Here is an 11,279-nt window from a genome sequence, read left to right on the forward strand (position 1 = left end):
TCCTATTCCTCCACCATCTTGGGACCACCTTCCCTCTCTGCCTTTTCTAAATCCAGCCTGAACATCTGGAAGTTCTTGGTTCTTGTACTGTTGAAGCCCAGCTTGGAGAATTTTCAGTATTACTTTGCTAGCATGTGAGATGAGTGCCATTGTGTGGTAGTTTGAACATTCTCTAGCATTGCCTTTCTTTGGGATTGGAATGAAAACTGACCTTTACCAGTCCTGTGGCCACTGTTGACTTTTCCAAATTTGCCGGCATATTGAGTGCAGCACTTTCAAAACATCATCTTTCAGGATTTGGAATAGCTCAGCTAGAATTCCATCACCTCCACTAGCTTTGCCCATAGTGATGCTTCCTAAGGCCCATTTTACTTCACATTCCAGATATCTGGCTCTAGTTGAGTGATCACACCATCATAGTTATTTGGGTCATGAATATCTTTTTTGTATAGTTCTTCTGTGTATTCTTGCCAACTCTTCTTGATATATTCTGCTTCTATTAGGTCCATACCATTTCTCTCCTTTATTGTGTACATCTTTGCATGAAATGTTCCCTTGGTATATTTAATTTCCTGAAGATATCTCTAGTCTTAACCATTCTATTTTTTTCTCTATTTTTTTTGTATTGATCACTGAGGAGGGCTTTCTTACCTTTCCTTGCTATTTGTTGGAACTCTGCGCTCAGATGTGTGTATCTTTCCTTTTCTCCTTTGCCTTTCACTTCTCTCTTCTCAGCTATTTGTAAGGCCTCCTCAGATAACCATTTTGCCTTTTTGCATTTCTTTTTCTTGGGAATGGTCTTGATCATTACCTCCTGTACAATGTTACAACCCCCCCTTCTATGGTTCTTCAGGCACTCTATCAGATCTAATCCCTTGAATCTATTTGTCATTTTCACTTTGTCATTGTAAAAAAAGTGTCACTTTGACACTTTTTCACTGTACAATCATAAGGGATTTGATTTAAGTCATACTTTATGGCCTAGTGGTTTTCCCTACTTTCTTCAATTTAAGTCTGAATATGGCAATAAGGTTTTAATGATCTGAGCCACAGTCAGCTCCCAGTCTTGTTTTTGGTGACTGTATAGAGCTTCTCCATCTTCAGCTGCAAAGAATATAATCAATCCGATTTGGGTATTGACCAATTGGTGATGTCCATGTGGAGAGTTGTCTGTTCTGTTGTTGGAAAAGGGTGTTTGCTATGACCAGTGCATTCTCTTGGAAAAACCCTGTTAGCCTTTTCCCTGCTTCATTTTGTACATATATAGGTACCTGTACTTTATGACATTAAATAATCCCAACCTCCCTGAAGATCAGTTCACTTTCACGTTTTGTAATTAGAGATAAAAACTATACCTGCCCCCAAATTTGGCTACAAAAACAATAAAATGTCTAATAAGAGGCACATTACACAGTCAGTCTTAAGGACATATGAGTGCCCATATATCTGAAAGATGTTAATTTCCAAAATATATAGGAAATTTCTGCAACATAATAGCAAACATTTTTAACAACCTTAGTTTTAGATAGACAAGGGCCTTGAGTAAAGGTCTCTTTAAAGAAGACATATAAATAACCACAGGTACATGAAAAGGAGTTTAATATCACTACTGATCAACAGGGAAATGCAAATCAAAAACAGAATGACATATCACTTCACACCTATTAGAATGACTGTTAAGAAAAAATACTAACAAACTTTGGTGAGGTTGTGAAGATGTAAAGAACCCTTGTACCTGTTAGTGGGATGGCAAAATGGCTCAATCATTATGAAAAATATGAAGGCTACACAAAAATTGAAAATAGAAAACATTGAATTATCATATGATTTACCCATTTCACATTTTGTATTTATCCAACATAATCTAAATCAGGATCTTGAAAACATTAGCACTTCCAACTTCATTTCAGCAGTATTTACAGTAGCTTTGATGTGATAACAACCCAAGTGTCCATCAGCAGATGAAGTGATAAATAAACTGTAGTGTGTGTGTGTATATATATACATAATAGCAATATATATACACACACACACAACACATACACACAATGGATTATTATCCTTCCTTAAAAATAAAGAAATTCTGCCGTATGAGACAACATGAAGCAACCTGGAAGATACACCAAGGGAGATAAGCCAGAAAAAGGAGGCCATATAGTGTATGAATCCCCTTATATGAGGTATCAAATACAATCAAACTCATTGAAGTAAAGAATATAATAGTAGTTGCCAGAAACTTTGAGGAAAGGGAAACAGGGTGTTGCTAATCAATAGGTATAATATTTCAGTCCTGCAAAGTGAACTAGTTTGAGACGTCTGCTTACTATATCAAGCTTGTATATATAAAACACTTTATACACTTTGTTGTATATCCACATTGTTGTATGGTAGAAACCAACAGAATATCATATAGCAATTACCCTCCAATTAAAAATAAATTTTAAGAAAGGAAATGTGAGCTTGAAAAGGTAGAAAAACTAATAAGAATTATGAATAACTATTCACAATAACTACTCACAATAATGTTAAATGTACCTCAAAATGTGATTGCAATAGTATTGTTTAGAATAAGGGCCCCCAAAACTCCTCTGTCTTCCACTCTCTCCCAGAGTTTGCTGAAAACCATGTCCATTGATTTGGTGATGCTACACAACCATCTCATCCTTTCCCACCCCCTTTTCCTTTTGCTTTCCAGGTTTCCCAGCTTCAGGGCCTTTTCTAATGAGTCAGTTCTTCGGATTAGGTAGCCAAAGTATTGGAGCTCCAGTTTCAGCAACGGTCTTTCCAATGACTATTCAGCTTGATTCCTTTAGGATTGAGGGTTTGATCTTCTTGCAGTCCAAGAGACTTTCAAGAGTTTTCTCCAGCACCACAGTTCAAAAGCATCAATTCTTCAGTGCTCAGCCTTCCTTTTGGAACAATTCTCACATCTGTACATGACTACTGGAAAAACCATAGCTTTGACTATACAAATCTTTGTGGGCAAAGTGATATCTCTGGTATTTAGTAACATTGTCTAGGTTTGTCATTGCTTTCGTTTCAAGGAACAAGCATCTTTAATTTCATGACTGCAGTGACAGTCTGCAGTGATTTTGAGCACAAGGAAATAAAATCTGTTACTGCTTCCAATTTTTCCCCTATTTACCATGAAATGTTGTCATTAGATGCTGTGATCTTAGTTTTTTTATGTTGAGTTCCAAGCCACTCTCCTCTATCACCCTCATCAAGATTACTTCCTCTTCACCTTCTGCCATTATATTGGTATCACCTGCATATCCAAGGTTGTTATTTTTCCCAGGAATCTTGGTCAAACTTGTGATTCTTCCAGCCTGGCTTTTTCTACGATGTACTCTGCATGTAAGTTAAATATACAGCCAATTTTGAACCAGTCCTTTGTTCCATGTCCTGTTCTAACTGTTGTTCTTGACTTGCACACAGATTTATCAGAAGACAGGTAAGGTGGTCTGGTACTCCAGTCTCATGAAGAATTTTCCAGTTTGTTGTGATCCACACATTCAAAGGCATAGTGAATGAAGCCGAAGTAGATATATTTCTGGAATTCCCTTGATCTATCCATGATTCAGTGATGGGTGGCAATTTGATATCTGGTTTCTCTGCCTTTTTCAACTCAGCTTGTATATTTTGAAGATTTTGGTTCACATACTACTGAGGCCTAGCTTAAAGGATTTTGAGCATAATCTTTCTACCATGTGAAATGAGTACAATTGTATGGTAGTTTGAACATCGTTTGGGATTGGAATGAAAACTAAACTTTTCTAGTCTGGTGGCCACTGCTGTGCTTTCCAAATTTGCTGACATATTGAGTGCAGCACTTTAACAGCATTGGTGTTTTAAATAGCTCAGCTGGAATTTTATCACCTCCACTAGCTTTGTTTGTAATAATGCTTCCTCAGCATGTTCTCTTGACAAAATTCTGTTAGCCATAGCCCTGCTTCATTGTGTAATCCAAGGCCAAACTTGCCTGTTATTCCAGGTATCTAACTTCCTACTTTTGCATTCCAATCCCCTATGATGAAAAGGACATCTTTCTTTGGTGCTAGTTCCAGAAGAAGTTGTATGTCTTCATCAAACTGCTCAACTTTATTCCCTGCATCAGTGGTTGGGGCACATACTTGGATTACTGTGATGTTGAATTGTTTTCCTTGGGAATGAGCTGAGATCATAATGTTGTTTTTGAGGTTGCATCCAAGTACTGCTTTTGGACTCTTTTGTTAACTTATGAGGGCTACTCCATTTCTTCTATTGGTTCTTGCCCACAGTAGTAGATATAATGGTCATCTGCATGATATTCACCACTTCCCCTCCATTTTAGTTCACTAATTCCTAAGACGTTGATGCTCAATCTTCCTATCTCTGCCTTGACGACTTCCAATTTTCCTTGATTTATGGACCTAACATTCCAGATTCTTATGCAATATTTACAACATCTAATAAGAAACTTGGGATTTTATCCCCTGCCTCTAATTTTATTGAGAAGGGAGATGGGCTGAAAATGAAGCCATCATAAAAATTCTGGAATTTTCAATGACCCCCTTCTTGGGCTAAATTACTCACCAAGAGCAGCTCACAGAACCCATGGAAAGAGTTTACATACACTCACTGCTTTATTATAAAATGATAGGATAACAGAAACAGATGAAAATGCAAACAGTTGGAGTGCAGTGAGAGTGGCACACCTGGGGAGGGCATGGAAACTCGATGCCCGGCCTCATATTTCCTCCGTGCATTTCTTCTGTTTGGATGCTCATCTGTATCCAAGGGAGGGGTCATTGAATCTCTGGTTTGTAATTAGTTGGTCAGAAGCACACGTGATGACCTGGACTTTGTACTGGTGTCTGAAGTTGGATAGGGGGTTAATCTTGAAGGATTGAGAACTTAGTCTATGGAATTTGAGGCTATCTGCAAATAAATAGTGGCAGCATTAAGTTGAATTGTAGGATATCCAATTAGTGTTCAAGAATTGTTTGGTAGTTTTTGGAAACCCTCCATACCTCTGTATTTGGTGCAGATTTTTAATCTTTACAACTAGAAATTGCTCTAAATTAGGAAACATAAGGATAAGGCAATGACACCCCACTCCAGTACTCTTGCCTGGAAAATCCCATGGACGGAGGAGCTTGGTAGGCTGCAGTCCATGGGGTCGCTAGGAGTCGGACACGACTGAGCGACTTAACTTTCACTTTTCACTTTCATGCACTGGAGAAGGAAATGGCAACCCACTCCAGTGTGTTTGCCTGGAGAATCCTGGGGACGGGGGAGCCTGGTGGGCTGCCCTCTCTGGGGTCGCACAGAGTCGGACACGACTGAAGCGACTTAGCTGCAGCAGGAAACATTAAAGATTGATCTAATATTTAAGAAATATATTAATTTACCACTCTAACAAGAGATTCCATTTTCAATTTCTTAATTTTGGTAGAAAAGAAATGTCACATATAATAATTATAAACTGTTTTAAAAACTTCAATCTTTGGGGCATGTATTAAATTATGCATTCAAAAATTAGAACATACAAATGTTGATATGAAGGAAAAATGTCAAAGAAATTTTGTGAATTAAAGATTTCTGACAAAAGATTCAGTCTTTCACAGATGCAAATATCCTTTCAGCTTGATTCAGTGATTGGTCAAAGAACAAAAGCATCTAAGTGGTATATGTTATCATTTCTAATAGAAAATTGTTTCCTAATATTATCCCTAATATTATGCACTTATGATTATGCCCTATGTTTTTTAGTGGAAAAAGGAAGATGCTTATTCAGAAACCCTACAACCTGAAAAGATGGCAGATTAGCACTCCCACAAACAATTTCCTAAATGCCCTATATTTTATAGCTGGCATTTCATAAAGGTGTTTTTTAAAATAATAAAAAACCAAAAAGGCTCCAAAATATAGTGTAAATATTTTAATCCCACAAATATGGAATGCTCAGAAGATATCCTGACATGCTGGGGAAAATAAAATATCAATAAATTTCAAAGAATAATGTCATGCAAAGCATATTGATAATCAATGCACAGTTAAATTAGAAGTAAAAATTTTAAATATTTATAGTCATTTATTTGATATTTAAATACTTTTTTTTTGTTTTTTAAAAATTTTATTTTATTTTTATTTGGAGGATAATTACTTTTCAATATTTTGATGATCTCTGCATATTTCAACATGAATCATAGGTATACATATGTCCCCTCCCTCTTAATCTCCCTTCCCCTTCCTTTTAATCCTACCTCTAGGTTTTCACAGAGCACTGGCTTAGGATTTCTGTTTCATACAGCAAATGCCCACTGGTCACCTACTTTATATGTGGTAATGCATATGTTCCAGTGCCACTCCCCCAAGTCTTACCACCCGTCTTTCTCCTTCACTGTACCCAAACTTCTGTTCTGTGGATCTGCATCTCCACTGCTGCTCCAGATAGGTTTATCAGTATCATCTTTCTAGATTCCATATGCATGCATTCATATTCCATGTATGTCTTTCTCTTTCTGACTTATTTCATTTTGTATAATAAGCTCTAGGTTTATCCACCTCATTAGAACTGACTCTATGAATCTCCAGTCCAGGTTCAATGCAGGATACAGGATGCTTGGAGCTGGTGCACTCAAATACATTACTTTTTATAGTTGAGTAATATTTGACTGTGCATCTATTCATCTTTCGATGGACATCTAGGTTGCTTGCACGTCCTAGCTATTGTGAATGTTGCGGCAATGAACATTGAGCTCCTTGTGTCTTTTCCAATTATGATTTTCTCAGGATAGTGGGATTCCTGGGTCATATGGTAGTTTTATTCCTAGTGTTTTAAGGAATTTCCATACTTTTTTCCATAGTGGTTGTATCAATTTATGTTCCTACCAACAGTGCAAGAGGGTTTCCTTTTCTCCACATCCTCTCCAGTATTCATTGTTTATAGACATTTTAATAATGATCATTCTGACTGGTGTGAGATGAAACCTTATTGCAGTTTTGATTTGCATCTCTCTAATAATGAGCAGTGTTCAGCATCTTTTCAGGTGTTTATTAGCCATCTGCACGTCTTCTTTGGAGAGATGTCTGTTTAGGTCTTCTGCCCACCTTTTGATTGGGTTATGATTCCAAACTCATTTTATGAGGCCACCATTACCCTGATACCAAAACCGGGCAAGGATACCACAAAAAAGAAAATTGCATGGTAATATCACTGATGAATATAGTTGCAAAAATCCTCAATAAAATTGTAGCAAGCAGAATCCAGCAACACATTAAAAAGACCATATGTCATGACCAAGTGGTCTTTATCCCAGGGATGCAAATATTCTTTAATACAGGAAATTCAAAAGAGAAATAAAAAGAATCCTAGTTAGAAATAAGACTTAAAACTATCACTGTTTTCAGATGACTTGATTCTTATTTAGAAAACCCTAAAGTAGCCATCAGAATATTACTATGGCTAATCAATGATTTTAGTATATTTTCAGGTTATAAAATTAAGTCACAGAAGTCCTTCACACTCTTGTAAATTAACAATGAAAAATCATAAAGAGAAATTAAATAAACAATCCAATTCACCAATGAAACCAAAGCTATAATATACCTATGAATAAAATCACCTAAAGAGACAAAAAGCTGTATGTAGAAAACTGCAAGATGCTGATGAAAGATGTCAAAGATGACACAAACAGATGGAGAGATAAACCATTTTTTTTTTTTGGATTAAAGAATCAATATTGTGAAAATGACTATACTAACCAAAGTAATCTATAGATTCAGTACAATCCTCATCAAATTACCAATTGTATTATTCACAGAACTACAACAAATAATTTCATGATGTGTATAAAAACATGAAAGAACCTGAATAGCCAAAGCAATCTTGAGAACGAAAAAAGGAGTTGGAAGAATCCAACTTGCTGACTTCAGACTTTACTACAAATTACATTCATCAAGACAGTATGGTACTGGCACAAAAACAGAAATATATACCAATGGAACAAGATAGAAAGCCCAGAGATAAACCCATGCACCTATGGACACCTTATCTTTGGCAAAGGAGGTGAGAATATACAGTACAGAAAAGACAGTCTCTTCAATAAGTGGTGCTGGTTAAACCGGACAGCTATGGGTAAAAGAACGAGATTGGAACACTTCCTAACACAATACAGAAAGATAACTTCAAAACAGATTAATGACTTAAATGTAAGATAAGAAAGTATAAAATTCTTAAAGGAAAATTTAGGCTGAACACTCTGACATTAAACACAGCAAGATCCTCTGTGACCCACTTCCTAGAGTAATGGAAATAAAACAAAAATAAATAAATGGGACCTAATTAAACTTAAAAGCTTTGGCACAGCAAAGGAAACCATTACAGGATGAAAACACAACCCTGAGAATGAAAGAAACTAATTGCAAATGAAGCAACTGACAAAGAGTTATACTCCAAAATATGCAAGCATCTCATACAGCTCAATATTAGAAAAACAAACAACCCAATAAAAAAGTGGACAGAAGACTGTAACACATTTTTCCAAAGAAGACCTACAGATGATTAGCACATGAAAAAATGTTCAACATCACTTATCATTAGACAAATGCAAATCAAAACCTCAATGAGATATTACCTCCCACTGGTAAGAATGACCACTATCAAAATATCTACAAACAATAAATAATGGAGAGGATGTGGAGAAGAGTGAAGCCTCTTGGATTGTTGGTGGGGATGTAAATTGATACAGCCACTATGGAGAACTGTATGGAGATTTCTTAAAAAAATAAACAAACAAAACTAGGATTAAAACTATCAAATGACCCAGGGATTCCACTACAGGGCATATCCCCTGAAGAAACCGTAATTGAAAAAGACACATGTACCCCAATGTTCATTGCAGCAATACTGAAAATAGCCAGGACATGGAAGCAAGCTAGATGTCAATTTACAGATAAATGGGTGAAGAAGTTGTGGTACATACATACAATGAAATGTTATTCATACATAAAAAGGAATAAATGTGAGTTAGTTCTGGTGAGTTGGATGAACCTACAGTCTGTTGTACAGAGTGAAGTAAGTCAGAAAGAGAGAAACAAATAGCATATTAATGCATATATAGGGTGTCTAGAAAAATGGCACTGATGAACCTATTTGCATGGCAAAAATTCAGATGCAGACATAGAGGACAGCTTTGTGGACAGTGCGAGAAGGAGAGGGCAGGATGGATTGAGAAAGTAGCACAGAAACATACACATTGCCATATGTAAAACAGAAAGGCAGTTGGACTTCACTGCTTGATGGCAGGGAGCTCAATTGAATGCTCTGTGACCATCTAGTGAGTGAGATAGGGTGGGGATTGGGAGAGAGGCTCAAGAGGGAGGGAACGTAGGTATGCCTACATCTGATTCATGTTGATATATGGCAGAAAATGACACAACATTGTTTAGCAATTATCCTTCAATCAAAAAAAAAAAAGAAAGTGAAAGTCACTCAATTGTGTCCGACTCTTTGTGACCCCCATGGACTACATAGTCCATGGAATTCTCCAGGCCAGAATACTGGAATGGGTAGCTGTCCCTTCTCCAGGGGATCTTCCCAACCCAGGAATCTAACCCAGGTTTCCCACATTGCAGGTGGATTCTTTACCAGCTGATCCACAAGGGAAGCCTAAGAATACTGGAGTGGGTAGCCTATCCCTTCTCCAGTGGATCTTCCCAACTCAGGAACTGAACCGGGGTCTTCTGCTTTGCAGGCAGATTCTTTACCACCTGAACTATCAGGGAAGCCTGATAGTGTCACCCTAGGGCTCTCATTCTCTTAATTACTCTCAATTATTTCTGTAATTTTTTGCCTTTTGGGTCTTTCTCATTTTGGATTCTTACCTTTGTTTTGTGGTAGCAAAACCTCAGGAAGCTACATCAGAAAGATAAACTTAGAATTTTGATTTTGTAGGAATTATTCATATTTGATGAATAGTTTGTCTCCATGTAAAATTGTAGATTAAAAGAAAATTTCCCTTGGAATTTTATAGGCATTGTTCTTTACTCTTCAAGCATGCATATTTGCTGATGATGTCTTCTTTGCCTCCTGGCTTACTTAGTCTCTCTTCTACTCATCCCCCAGACAGTCAGTTTCTTTCCTAGTTAACCACTATTTCCAGTTTCTAATAAAATCTAGCAAATTCTCAAGTAGATATTACATGATTATCATAGATTCAATTTGCTACAATGCTTCAGTTATCCATTATTTGAAAAATATGAGGGCCACCTATCCTTTAATCATTTTCACTGTTTATCAGGAAGTAATTATCCCTCTTTCTATGTCAGCAACCTTATTAGAAGTCTCTTCTTAAGAAAGCCCGATCCTCCTTTAATTTGTCAAATGTAAGTGACAACCCACAGCTGCCCTCATTTTGGTTCTCTGAGATACTGAGAAAGAGATCAGGACCAGGGCTCAATCTACACCCCCCAGGTTATGCCTCTGATTCTGTTCTGTGCCATAACAAACCAATGAAGATAAAAAGACTAATGACGCTACACAGCTTTCTTCCAAGAAAGAGCACAAGTCGTGAACTCCTCTCTCAGGCAGTGGGAAGGGCCTTTCTTACTGGTAAAATGATGTGAACTCTGATGCCTTCAGATGACACATTCTAATTAACAGTGACGCCAGCTAGAAGAAAGTGGAGCAGGGCAAGGATCTTAGCGAAGGAGTCCTTACTCCACATAATGATATTCTTTATCACATTTTGGGGCACGTTTCACAGTATTGACTAGCAATTGTGAATACTTATTCATAATTCTTATTTCTTCACCTTTTAGAGCTCACATTTCTTTACTTTTTAAAGAATTTATTTATAATTGGAGGATAATTGCTTCATAACATTCTGTTGGTCTCTGCCCTACAACAACATGGATCAGCCTTAAGTGCACATTTGAGCCTTCTTCCTAGAGCCTCCCTCCACCCCGATGTTCCACTGCACCACTCTAGGGCATCACAGAGCACCAGCCTGAGCTCCCTGTGCTATACAGGAGCTCCCAATCAGCCTTCCATACAGGGCAAGGCATATATGTTAACATGCCACTCTCAATTCATCCCAGCTTCTCCTTCCCCTTCTGGTTCACATATTTTTCTTTGTCTGAATTTCTGTTCTTGCCATGCGAATACTGTTCATTGGTACTATTTCTTCTAGATTCCATATATATGCGTTGATACGTGATACTTGTTTTTTTCTGTCTTCCTTCACTCTGTGTAATAGGCTCTAGGGTTCTCCGTTTCAGTTCCAGTGACTCAG

The sequence above is a fragment of the Bison bison genome, unplaced genomic scaffold (assembly GCF_000754665.1).
Source record: "Bison bison bison isolate TAMUID 2011002044 unplaced genomic scaffold, Bison_UMD1.0 scf7180017864381, whole genome shotgun sequence".
Taxonomy (NCBI): domain Eukaryota; kingdom Metazoa; phylum Chordata; class Mammalia; order Artiodactyla; family Bovidae; genus Bison; species Bison bison.